This window comes from Mustela nigripes, chromosome 1 (assembly GCF_022355385.1).
Source record: "Mustela nigripes isolate SB6536 chromosome 1, MUSNIG.SB6536, whole genome shotgun sequence".
NCBI classification, from domain to species: Eukaryota; Metazoa; Chordata; class Mammalia; order Carnivora; family Mustelidae; genus Mustela; species Mustela nigripes.
The window spans coordinates 144,026,521-144,040,795 of record NC_081557.1 but is presented as its reverse complement, the minus strand read 5'-3'; the positions used below and the strand labels follow the sequence as shown (position 1 = coordinate 144,040,795).

General features: G+C 34.1%; 1 protein-coding gene across 7 annotated transcripts in view; it reads left to right on the top strand.

The window, feature by feature from the left end:
• The window catches only part of GRIA2 (glutamate ionotropic receptor AMPA type subunit 2), a 157,576-nt gene that overhangs the window by 138,657 nt on the left and 4,644 nt on the right, over nt 1–14,275 (top strand). The gene's annotated exons all lie outside the window — the stretch shown is intronic.

Below are 14,275 nucleotides of genomic sequence, written 5' to 3'. Positions count from 1 at the left end.
TGCATTTTCCTGATGAGGAGTGATGTTGAGCATCTCTTCATATGTCTGTTAGCCATTGGTATATCTTCTTTCGAGAAATATATGTACATGTCTTCTATTTTTTAATTATTGAGAGTATGAAAAATAAAACCACAAAAGCAGTAAAAATAATTATTTCTATAAAATTAGCCAGGCGATTCATAATATAAAAGGATATAAAATATGACACCATATACACATTGTGGAGGGGAGGAGAGGAGTAAGGAATGGTTCACATTAAGCAACTACCATTTCTTTCCTAAAATCAAATTTTCCTAACTAAAATTAATAAAAGAAATTTAGTCCTTGTATTGGGACTTCCTTACTTTTTTCATGTAACTTCAGAGTACAAAAACACCAATATGAATCCTGACAGGGGGACATGTAGTAATATTTTCTTATTTGCTGAAGTAATAGTATGTTGTTAAAGAATACAGTGCACACGATATTGTAGTGTTTTGGAAACAACTGTACTGCCCTGAAAATTTGTTCATTCATAACAGAAAAGAATCTCACAGTTTTTAAATTAGAATAGTTAACCAACAAAAAACAATTTTGCCCATAATTGCATTCATCTTTCAATTGCTTAAAAAAGGTTATACTTAAAATTCCCTATTTCTATAGTTGCCATGTTGAGATTGGATAAAGAAGCTCAATTAAAGTGTTTTAGAAGCAAACTCTCACATAACAGATAAATTTCCTTCTACCACATTGTGATCTCAGATGGCATCAGCATTTTCATCTTTAAACACAGAACTTGGGTTATAAATTACCCCTCAAATTCTGTTCATGTTTGAAATATTGTGACACGAAGAATTAATCATGCAAACTGTTATCGAATATATCTTACAAATGTTAACTTGCCACTTTCTTTAACATTAAATTTCATTTTGTTAGTGTTTATTGTTACAGCTTTTAGAAAGTTCTTTGAAACCAAAACTGGCTTCCCAGGTATTTTTATTCACTGGTCCTATTCTCACTTTAGTAATTGCTTCTTTTTCATATGACACATAAATCAAATACATAACTATCATCTCTTTCATAAATTTTTCTTTTTAAAGATTTTATTTATTTATTTTACAGAGAGAGATCACAAGTAGGCAGAGAGGCAGGCAGAGAGAGGAGGAAGCAGGCTCCCTGCTGAGCAGAGAGCCCAATGCGGGACTGGATCCCAGGACCCTGATATCATGACCTGAGCCGAAGGCAGCGGCTTAACCCACTGAGCCACCCAGGTGCCCCAATTTCATAAATTTTTCTTATTATCTAACCTAAGAATTCTTAATTCCCTCCACCATTCTTTATTAATTTATATTTTCGAGTCCTTTAATCTGGTGTCTGTATCTTTTAAATGTAGCTTTTTCAGTATTATTTTATTTATTTAAATTCAATTAGCCAACATACAGTACATCATTAGTTTCAGATGTAGAGTTATTCATCAGTTGTGTATAATACCCAATACCTATCACATCACTTGCCCTCCTTAATACCCATCACCCGATTACCCCATCCCCCACTGACCTCCCCTCTAACAACTCTCAGTTTATTTCCTATAGTTAAGAGTCTCTCCTGGGTTTTTCTCCCTCTCTGATGACTTCCCATTCAGTTTTCCCTCCTATTCCCTATGATCCTCTGTACTGTTTCTTATATTCCACATGTGAGTAAAATAATGTGATAATTGTCTTTGCTGGATTTCTTTCACTCAGCATAATACCCTCCAGTTCCAGCCACATTAATGTAAATGATAACTATTCATCGTTTCTGATGGCTGAGTAATATTCCATTTTATGTATATGTGTGTGTGTGTGTGTGTGTGTGTGTGTATACCAAATCTTTATCCACTCATCTGTTGATGGACATCTCAGCTCGTTAAACAGTTTGGCTATTGTGGACATTGTTGCTATAAACACTGGAGGGCACATGCCACTTCTCATCAATACATTTGTATCATTGGGGTAATACCTAGTTGTGCAATTGCTGGGTTATAGGGTAGTTCTGTTTTTAACTTGAACCTCCATACTGTTTTCCAGAGTGGCTATACCAGCTTGCATTCCCACCAGCAGTGTAAGAGGGTTCCCCTTTTTCCATATCCTAACCAGTATTTGTTGTTTCCTGGCTTGTTAATTTTAGCCATTCTGACTGAAGTGAGGTGGTATCTCATGTGATTTTGATTTCTATTTCCCTGATGTTAAGTGATGTGGAACATTTTTTCCATGTTTCCATTGGCCATTTGTATATCTTTGAAGAAATGTTTGTTCATGTATTATGCCCCTTTCTTGTCTGGATTATTTGTTTGTTGGGTGTTGAATTTCCTAAGTTCTTTATAATTCTTGCATATTAACCCTTTCTCTGATATGTCATTTGCAAATATCTTCTCCCATTCTATAGGCTGCCTATTAGTTTTGTTTGCTGTTTCCTGTGTTGTGCAGAAGCTTTTTATCTTGATGAAGGCCCAATAGTTCATTTTTACTTTGTTTCCCTTGCCTTTGGAGACATGTCTATCATGAAGTTGCCAAGACCCAGGTCGACGAATTTGCAGCCTGTGTTCTCTTCTAGGATTTTGATGGATTCCTGTCTCACATTTAGGTGTTTCATTTATTCTGAGTTTCTCTTTGCATATGGTGTAAGAAATTGGTCCAGTTTCATTCTTCTACATGTCACTGTACAATTTTCCCAACACCATTTGTTGAAGAGGCTGTACTTTTTCCATTGGGTATTCTTTCCTTCTTTGTCAAAGATTAGTTGCCATAGAGTTGAGGGCCCATTTTTGGGCTCTCTATTACGCTCCTCTGATTTATGTGACTGTTTTTGTCCAGTACCGTAATGTTTTTTTTTGTTTGTTTGTTTGTTTGTTTTGGCTTGGTTTGGTTTTTTGTTTGTTTTTTATTTAAATTCAATTAACCAATTGAATTCATTGATATTCAATGATATAAAATATCATTAGTTTTGGATGTAGAATTTAGTAATTCATCAGTTGCATATAACATCTAGTGCTCATCACAGAACATGCTCTCCTTACTGTCTTGATGATTACACTTTGCAATATAACTTGAAGTTTGGCATTGGCATGCCATCATATTTAGTTTTCTTTTTCAAAATTCCTCAGGCTATTTGGTATCTTTTCTGGTTCCATGCAAATTTGAAGATTATTTGTTCCAACTCTGTGAAAAATGTTGATGGTATTTTGATAGTGATAGCATTCAATGTATAGATTTCTCTGAGTAGCATAGACATTTTAATATTTATTCTTCCATTCCATGAGCATGTAATATTTCCCCCTTTTGTGTGTGTGTCTTCCTCATTCTTTTCATAAGTATTCTGTAGTTTTTAGAGTACAGATCCAAATCTTTCTTCAGTTAGGTTTATTTCAAGGTATCTTATGAATTTTGGTGCAAATGTAAATGGGATTGACTCCTTAATTTCTCTTTCTTCTGTTTCATTGTTAGTGAATAGAAATGAAAATTATTTTTGTGCATTCATTTTATATCCTGCCACTTTGCTGAATTTCTGTATGAGTTCTAGCAATTTTGGAGTGGAGTCTTTTGAGTTTTCCAAATAAAGTATCATGTCATATGAGAAGAGTAAGAGTTTGACTTCTTCTTTAGGTTATTCTTTGCCAATTTGAATGCCTTTTATTTCTTTTATTTTATTTCTTTTTGTTGTCTGACTGCTGAGGCTAGGACTTCTAGTACTATGTAGAACAAAAGTGGTGAGAGTGGGCATCCCTGTTGTGTTCCTGACCTTAGGGGAATAGCTCTCAGTTTCCCCCCATTGAGAATGATATTCATTGATGGCTTTTATGACATTGAGATTATGTTCCCTTTATCCCTACACTATGGAGAGTTTTAATCAAGGAGGATGCTGTATTTTCTCAAATCTCTTTTTTGCATCAATGTAGAGGATCATATGGTTCTTGTCCTTTTTTTTATAAATGTGATGTATCATGTTAATTTATTTGCAAATGTTGAACCACTCCTGCAGCCCAAAAGTAAATCCCACTTGGTAGTGGTAAATAATCCTTTTAATGTACTGTTGGATCCTATTAGCTTGTATTTTGGTGAGAATTTTTGCATCCATGTTCATCTGGAATATTGGTCAGTAATTCTCCTTTTTGATGGGGTCTTTGGTTTTGGAATCAAGGTAATGCTGTCCTCATAGAATCAGTTTAGAAGTTTTCCTTCTTTTTCTCTTTTCTCAGCTTTGAAGAATAGGTCTTAATTCTTCTTTAAATGTTTGGTAGTATTCCCCTGGGAAGCCATCCAGTCCTGGACTCTTGTTTGTTGGGATGTTTTTGAATAGTGCTTCAATTTCCTCACTGGTTGTCAGTCTGTTCAAGTATTCTCTTTTTTTCCTGGTTCAGTTTTGGTGGTTTATAAATGTCCAGGAACGCATCCATTTCTTCTAGATTGCCAAACTCCACAGACTCCTATGGTGCACACCTGCACCAATCCCACCAGGGGAAGGAGCAGAGTTTCACAACAATTTTGTTGTTTTCTGGGCAGCTGCTCTGGGAGTGGTTGCTAGGTTCTTCATGTACTGCCATTCCTCCAGGGGAGTGAGAGGGAGTCTCACAGAGGTTTTGCTGCTCTTGGACCCCTGCTTGGAGAGCAACTGACCAGCCATGAAGCGGTTCATGTTTTATGGAAAACCAAGCTGAGAGCCCACTACTGGTCTTGCTGCTAGCAGCCAGCTTCCCTGTTCTGATGCTTGGGAGCTCTGCCACACTCAGGCACCCCTGCTCTTTCTGTGACCCAGGGATCCTGAAGCCACACTGTCCCATCTAGGATTCTGCCCCTCTTTACCACCTAATCATCTTTCAGGCAGGGATATCCCTCACAGGAACAGACTCCTTAAAGTTTCGATTTTGTGTTTCACTGCTGCATCACTTTCCAGAAGCCAGCTTCTGGAGGTTCCCTCCCCCACACAGTTTATCTTCCAATATACCCCCTAAATTCACTTCCCTGAACCTCTTACCTTGTAAAAGGTGGTTGATTTTCTATTTGTAAAATTGCAGCTATTCTTTTTTTAGATCTCAGGTTGAATTCACAGGTGTTTAGTATGATCTGGTAGATATCTAGCTGAATTCAAGGGACCAGATGAAATGAGGGTCCCCTACTCCTCTGCCATCTTCCCTCCACATCTCAGTATTATCAATGTGTGGTATCTAGATACAGGGTGTGACTTGGTCTAACTTTAGAAGATCTTAGCCAGAATATGAAAGTTGAGATTTTAGACCTGTTTCAACCCGAACAGTTGTGTTCCTCAGACAACAGTGTATTTACGTTAAAGAAAAAAAAAAAGTGAAAAAAATGCTTTTACTAGGAATGTACGCTCCAGTTACTATAGCTACAGCATTCTATTACCCCATCCTTATCTGTTTCACTCACTTACATTTCCTTTCTTGGCTATCAACGTATTTGAAATTACAACTATTATCTAAACTTGATAATTCAACTTTATAGGCTTGGGAAAATAACCCTAAAACCAAGGTGGAGTTTAACAGGGATGAGTGCAAAATCTGGTATAGGATTTAATCAACTGTATATTCACAGAATGGAAGATATGAGGCTTACTGTAATTCATCTTAAAATCACCTGAATTTTCAGTCAACAATTTTAGGGTAATCTTTTAATATTATGCAGTTGCTATAAACAGTAACAAACTTGAAGGTTTTATAGGGAATTATCAAGTTTAGATAATTTAATTTCGCATTTTAATAAAAAAAGAAAAACATGTTACGAGACATCATACATAATGCTGACAATTACCCCATGCAACTGGTTTTAAAGGATTCAAAGGATATTTTCCACTGAATTGATTCATGACCTCATAGAATTGATCATTTGAATATAAATTTTTCCTTTATTTTAAATCCTAAAAGTTAGTGTTAAGACATCAAATTTTAATGAGTCTAAGTGAGCAAAAAAGTTTGACTTTATGTGAATATTCCCTACTAACATTTTACATGAAATAAATGGTGTAGTTTTTGATTATACAAAAGAAAACCAATAGATGAGCAGGAACTCTTTTTTTCTCTCTCTCTTTTTAGCTAAATAATGAGTCAGAAATGGTGCATTGAAGTAATTAAACTCTTCGGAAATCTCTCTTGATCCATCTCTGCAGCTGGTATTTTTTTTTTGTTTTGTTTTGTTTCGTTTTGTTTTTGTTTTTGTTTTGTGTTTTTTTAATTAGGGAAAATAATGAGCTTCTTTTTGAACTTAAAAAAAAAAAGCAAACCTTAAAAGAAAATAGTCTTTTATTTTTATCCATGTAATGAGATGAGCATTTATTAGCAAGACTGATTTCAAAAGACTCAGAAGAGGTCCAGGGATTTTATTACATATAATCATTATATCCAAAATACAGAATACATTTTAGGTTTCTATGGTTTCTTTTTTTTTTCCTGCCTTTCTTTTTTGTTTGTTTCTATTGTTATTGGCAAGTAAAGTGAAAAAGTAGTATCAAAATTTGAAATAAAGTCCAAGTTTCAAAGCACTTTTGTGTTTTATTATGTTTTTTTTTTAAAATTTTAAATTCAATTTGCCAGCATATAGTACATCATTAGTTTCAGATGTAGAGTTCAATAATTCATCAGTTGCATATATCATCCAGGGCTATTATATTGTTTTTATTTCTGTTTTGCTCCATGTTCTCAGCTCATGACCTTTAAAATAAATTTGTATTTGGAATGTAAATACAATGTTTTCTTGATGTATATGCTGTAAGACTCTCAGGAATGAAGATAAGATGGACTTATTTTAGATATTTTACTTTCTTATAAGTAATCTAAATTACTTTTTAAGTATGTTGAAGAGATAAATTATATTCTCATTCCCAATTTTCATTAATGTGATTTTTACTGGGGGAATTTGTATTAAAACAAAACCACTTTCGGGGCACCTGGGTGGCTCAGTGGGTTAAAGCCTCTGCCTGCAGCTCAGGTCATGATCTCAGGGTCCTGGGATCGAGCCCCGCATCGGGCTCTCTGCTTAGCAGGGAGCCTGCTTCCCTTGAAACAAACAAACAAACAAACAAACAAACAAAAAACACTTTCAGTGCTGGACACAGACATGAAAATACATCTGGCTCTTATATTTGCCAATATAATTCCATTCTTAACTTAAGTTTTTATTCTTCTGGTGTCAAAAGAAGAGGTGGACCCTTTTCTGTAACGCTAATATCTCTGCTTGGGCCTTTAACATCTCTTTCCAATTATCAAAAATGTTGCTTTAAAATTTATACCCTAATACTGTTTTTTTAGTCTCTCCATCTATCTTTGTCTCTGGTCAGATGGTCGATAATTTTGAAAAGTCTTTTGTGGCAATGCTCTTTTACCTTCAGCTTCTCTTCTTTGATTCCTTTGAGCTGATAAATTCATAAATTTTTTTTCCCAGAAACTCCTTTTTTCCCCATACTTGCCATTTTTTCCTTCATTCATTTCAAATCAAGTCTCCTTTAGAACTCTGAAAATTGCCTTCCTAAAAGGATCACTTAATGTCTTTCTGGCCAGCTTGAAATGTTTTGTGTGTGTTTTCATGTATTGTAAAAATTGTACTGTGTTTAATACCATTGTGCAAATTCTTTTAATACTTCTTCCTCCCTTAATTCATGAAATCCTAGTGCTTTTTCATGTTTTCTCTCATTTTTCTGATCATTCTGTTTTGTCCTACTAAGGCCACATGCTTTTTTTCTCTTACTGCTTGTTTTGTAATAATTTCACAAAAAGAATTTTATAAACTTCACCTTTAAATACCATTCGCATTTAATATATATAGTTATGGCAACTATTGAAGGATAAAGCTTTAAAAGTCAATGCTATTTTAGCTTCACTCTTCATTCAAAGAAGTAGTAGGACATGAAGACCTCAAATCATGCATGATACAGAGAGTGACAAGGAGCACTCAATTTAAAATACAAAGATTCCCTTGGTTCAATTTGACTATATATTGTTTATGTTGGAAATTACATCTAAATGATTAATAATAGATGCTCTCTATATGCAGGGTGGCTTGGGGGTTCAGTGGGTTAAGCCTCTGCCTTAAGCTCAGGTCATGATCTCAGGGTCCTGGATCAAACCCGACATGGGGCTCACTGCTCAGCAGGGAGCCTGCTTCCCCCTCTCTCTCTGCCTGTCTCTCTGCCTACTTATGATCTCTCTTTCTGTTGAATAAATAAATAAAATCTTTAAAAAATTAAAATTCCAGTGTATACTAATGAATTTTTAAAATTCTGATCTCAAATAAGTGAATGTCTCTCAGAAAACATAAAAGCATTTTTTGTAGGAATTGCAGATTTGTTGACCAAAAAGAATAACAGGAATAAGACCCATGCGATTTATTTATTTATTTATTTTATTTTTTTTTCCTGCCAACTCTAGTGGTTTCCAGGAACAGTTTGAATTTTGGCTGCCACTGGAAATGAAGCAATAGGCCATGCATGCTATGAGTTCCACAGGAAGTCTAAAAAGTCAGACAAAAGGGTAAAATGGCAAAATGAAGGGCAATTATCCTTTGTCCCAAATGCAAATTTTTATAGAATGGCAACCAAATGGACTAGGAAATAAATTATTAATTCACAGTTTGACACTCCAATTTATTTATTTATTTTTTAGTAATCTCTACATCCAATGTGGGGCTTACTCAAGACCCCAAGTCAAGAGTCAAATGCTTTTTTAACTGAACCATTTTGACATTCTAAAATATATATTCAGGATGTCTTAGGTCAAGTTCTTTGACTCACAGAATTACCTTCTTACTAGTTGTTATACTAGTTCAGATGTTGTAGTTTTTCTAGGGGAAAAAAAAAGTAATATGTCATAAAAATTATCTCTGTTCATATTTGAAGGGAAAATAAGGTCTAGAGAGTACCACAGTGGAGAGCACAGCTCTAAAATCTCTAAATTCACTCCTGGTGTAGAGTCATGTCAGCTATGTGGAAATTTCCACTTAGTGTGTTTGGAAATCATTTAGAACTTCCATTCTGGCAACAAATATTCTCTTGATATTTTAAGTAGACATTTTGATATTTTACAGAAGTTAGTGGATAAATGAAATTTATTTTTTGAAAGTGAAATGTGTAAGAATAGGCCAGTAAAGAATGTCTTCAATGCAACACCTATGCTTCTATTTTTTGAGTAAATGTGTATGCTTCACTGTGTGTGCTTCAGAAGGATAGTAAAAGTTTCCTTTAATCATTTTTTTCCTAAGGGAAAAGTGGCTTATTTAGCTTATCCAGTCTGTTTAGTTTTTTGTTTGTTTGTTTTTTAAAGATTTTATCTATTTTAAAGACAGAGAAAGTGCGAATAGGGGGAGGGGCAGAGGAAGGGGAGAGAGAGAATCTCAAGCAGACTTCTCACCCAGTGGAAAGCCCAATGAGGGCTTTGATCCCTTGACCCTGTGATCATAACCTGAGCTGAAACAGAGTCTGACATGCAACCCACGTGCTCCTGGTCTGTATAGTTTATATAGAGCTTTTCCCCAACAACACTAGATAGTGGCTGTATTTTCTAAATAGACATTAAAATTTCATGTATTATTTTTGTGAAATATTAGTCAAATCATAATATGCCTATTATGAATAGCAAACCATGGAAAGAGATTTGAGTAGCCATGTTCAAAGAGCTTTGGCTCCTTAAGAATCACAGGGTAGTTAAGAATGTTGTCCTGACCAAGCTATCATTTGTCTTCTCTTAACAAGAAATCACTTATCTCTTCATCAAAATGTGATAACAGTTGCCATCCTGAAGAAATCCATTTCACTTTATCATACTTCCTGAAAGAACCACTATCCTTGATTTAACATTAAACTTCTTGGTTTAGCTGTAGTTGATATTTTTAAAATATGTATATATTGAGGGCATTTAAATCTGGTGAGAAGCAGTACCTAGATTTTGGAGAGAGGTGGAAAGGGAATTATGATGATTCCTAATAAAGGCTTAGATGGCCCTGGGAGATTAGAAACCAATGCCAGTCCTTCATTTTCCTTCAGCATTGCATCATTCTCTTTTCTTCGGACCAGTATTACAAATTATAAGAAAGTGTGTGGTTTATTTAAAAAGTCAGTATGATTGTCTGTGTTCTTTATTCTACTGTGGTAAAACATGCTCAAATTTAGACATTGTTTAGGAGGATGGTGATCATCACTGCCTGGTACTCATCTTCACAGTCCACACCCCGGGGCTAATTGAGTCAATTTGATCAGTATTTGACCTACATTTTTTAGATAATTGCCTAAATTTTCTGGATGCTTTTTCTGTAGAATAATGTCTGTAATGTAAATGCCGAAGTACAGAATTTTAATAGGAAACAATATTTATATATATTACCTTAGTTGAGTACATGGGATTTTATTAATTTGGGGAAAAAATCCCCCTTTTTCTTTTTAGCCTATAGTAAATATATTCTATGAAATGACTTATTAAGAGGCTGGAGTAGTTAGGAAGTTCGTATTGTGTTCTCTAGTATATCAGATAACCCATTAACTCACAAATTAGGCCAAACTAAACATTGTCACTTAAACTAACCTGGCAATAAAAATAACTATACTTTCTCATGCAGGATTTTGGATAGAACGCCTAGGGAGAGATTCCCTTGGACTTTAGATTGCTTTTTATGCTGATTTCTTTTTCAGTTTTTGTGCTTCTGGAGAAGATGTTATAGACATCATCTATTCACTTATTTAGTTCAGACTAATAATTTTCCTGAAGTTGTCAATAAAAATTAAACACAGATCCTCTGAACTCTCAGTAAATATCTAGTCGGATTATTTCTATCCTTTTTTTGAAGGCAGTTAGAAAGTTCAAGTCAAATATCTTTTTTTTTTGGATTAAAGGTTTATTTCAAATATGGGCTGATATATTATTAAACACTGCAAATGACTAGATTATTAAGAATCTGAAAAATCAATATTGAAACTTGAATGACGCTTTCAACAAAACAGTATTATACTGTTTGTGAATTACTCTCCTTGTGTACCTTTGGCCAAATTTGTTCAAATAAATAGTTCTTGAACAGATACAGTTATGAAAACATTTCATTAGCTTTGTTAAGGAAGTAAACAGTAAACTAAGAACTAGGAGTTGAATGAACCCATTGGAAAAATGTATATACTTTTAAAAAATTCTGACTCCTAAAAAAATTACTTTAGCTTTATGTGGTATCAGCAGATATTTTATAATTTAATTTTCTATTTTAATTATATTAAGTTATATATTTTTATTAATCCACCATGATATCATAAAATCCTACTCAGTTGAAAAAATATGCCATGTTATAATGCATTTGAAGCCTAAACACAAAAGTAACTGATTTAACTTAATAGAACTTACATGTCTAGATTACCATAGCAGAACTTGCATTATTTTCCAAATGATTCAAAACTATAAACACAGAGATTGAGTAGCTCTGTCAAACATTATAGCTAGGGGTACCTGGGTGGCTCAGTTGATTGAGCATCTAACTCTTGATTTCATCTCAGGAAATGATCTCAAGGCCATGAACTCAGGTTTATGAGCAGAGCTCCATTTTCAGTGGGAAGTCTGCTTAAGATTCTCTCTCTCTTCCCCTTTGGCCCTAACTCCACTTGCACTATCTCAAATTAAAAAAATTAATCCTTTTTAAAAAACCACTAAAGCTTTTTGTATTTTAAAATCCTCTACTGCTTAGAAATAATATTTTATTCATACATTGAAAAATATCTTTAGCAGGTAAGATTTTATTAACGAAACAGTCAATTTTTCTCCACTTAACGAATATTATTTTTTAAATATTTCAAGTCATTTAAATGTCCCTTCAGAAATTTAGTCTTTACAAATGAAAAAGAACTCCTGAGTATAGAGAACAAACTCATGGTTACCATGTAGGTGGAATGAGTGAAACAGGTGAAGGGGATAAAGAACGCACTTATTATGAGGCTCACTGAGTAATGTATAGAATTTTTGAGTTGCTATATTATATACCTGAAACTAATATAACATGTTAATTATACTGGAATTAAGAAGAGAGTATGTTTGGAAAAACTTGAATATATAAATCTAAAAATGGTTTTTAAAGAGAAGACACCTTTAGCTTAATTTCTATTTTTCCTTTCACATCACTGTTAATTTTTGGATTTTTTCCTGAAGGGCATACATATTTATGAAGCATTTTATGAAATATAGTTATGTCCCCAAACTTATGTTTTGAACTTGGAATAATTAATATTTAATGAATGATTTGATACAATTATTCTATAATTTTGAACTCTTGTTTATGAGCATGTGATTTTTTTCCAAAACATTTTGATATTACCCATTTTTGTGGAAATTCATGTTACAAAAAGACCCTGAAGTTTTATGAGATTGCATGATAATATAATAAAACTCAAGTAATGTAGCATCTTTTAATTTGGTAGAGACTATGAAGGGAGAATGTAAAAACAGTATAAATATCTTCTACAGCAAAGATGCAGATAAACAAAGATGGTTTTCTTTCTAACCAATTCTCAGGGTATTCAGTTAACATACATTAATTATGAATCTCTTATCCAAGATGTGCTAGACACCATGAGGTTATGGAGATAAAGCTTCCCTAGTTGGGGACCTAGTAGAGTTTTCACTGCCATGAATGTACTGTCACAACAGAGAGGAAGCCTGATTTGTTCGGTAATTAAGTTTTAAATCTGTTTTCTCAAGAAAGGGTAGTGTTTTTAAATAGAAACAGATTTAAGAATGGTTTAGATAAATTATTAGATAATAAAAATATTATTAATAAGTAGGGAACTCATGTAGGTCTAGGGTGAAATGTTTTTTCAGGAGGACATCTGGGTCTTCTCACAGCACAGACTGCTGGGCTGACATGGTCCACAGGCTGTCTCTATGAAGCAGTCCCTATTCAGATGGAGGCAATGGAGAGGAGCACTTCTCACTATTACCTGAATTATAAACTTTGGTGATACAAGCTTGCCCCATACTTTATTTACACTCAACTCTAGATTTTCACCAAAATAGAGTACGTGTGGTGTGTGTGTGTGTGTGTGTGTGTGTGTGTGTGTGTGTGTGTCTATGCATATGTATATGTCTATGTATACATATAGGTATGCATATATTTGCCCTAATTCCTAGGGCAGTATTCTATACAAATTTGGATCTACATTATGTTTGCTTATAATGAATTGATCTATCCTTGCTTTCTCTAAGATAAAGATTATATTTGTTTAAGTTCTTAGAGTAAAAGCAAACAAAATTCCCCAAATCTAATGACTCTTAAAAGTAAGTTTTCAATTTCACCTTTCCATTTCAAGCTTCCTAAGTTACAATAATAAAAGGGGTTATTCAGAGTCACCTTTGCAAGAGGGATTAAAGTCAGTTGAGAAAATTATGAACAGAAAAATAAGCAGATACTCAAATGCTATGGCTTTCCAACTCTGTGCTCAGCTTTCTTTTTTGCTCTATAAAGTATTAAGCAACTCTTCTGATGTCTGTCTTTGCTTTTGAGTCAATTAATCTTAAGATAAATATTCCCTCAATTATACTGCTGCAAGTAGCCCTTCTTTCTTTCCTGTCACTTATAAGAATGTTTTTTTCCAGTATATATTGTAGTAAGCAGTATTTTAGTGTTTAAATATTCCAAATCAAATTTTCTGGCTTATTAAAGAAAAATTTTCATGCCCCAAGGATATTTCTTTGAAAAATCAGTGTTACTCTGGAAGCATTTGAGTCAGCATCTAAGAGGGGCTTCCAACATTATTTTTTTAATTCCTGAGATGACAGGCATTACATTAGGATCTTACCACTTATATGCCTGACCTGACCAATTAACATTTTACACATTCCCCTTCTGCCACTAATTAAGGAGAATCATTTAGGATTTTAACAGTGAAAGTATTCTTCTGTTTTTCTCTTAACTTGAATTACTCCTAGAGATAGTAAAGTGTAGTTTTCAACTTATTTTGGAGCATGAATATTTCAGATTATTTCTTGGTTGTGTAGTGACTGGTTTATAGCTAAAATGTGTCACAACAAAACCACCTCTGAGGTCCTTATAAGTATAAAGGAAAAAAAAATCTCTTTTTTTAAATTTTTTTATTTTTTATAAACATATATTTTTATCCCCAGGGGTACAGGTCTGTGAATCAGCAGGTTTACACACTTCACAGCACTCACCAAAGCACATACCCTCCCCAATGTCCATAATCCCACCCCCTTCTCCCAAAACCCCTCCCCCCAGCAACGGGTTTAAGTGGGTAGGAGAAGAATAAATGAAACAAGATGGGAATGGGAGGG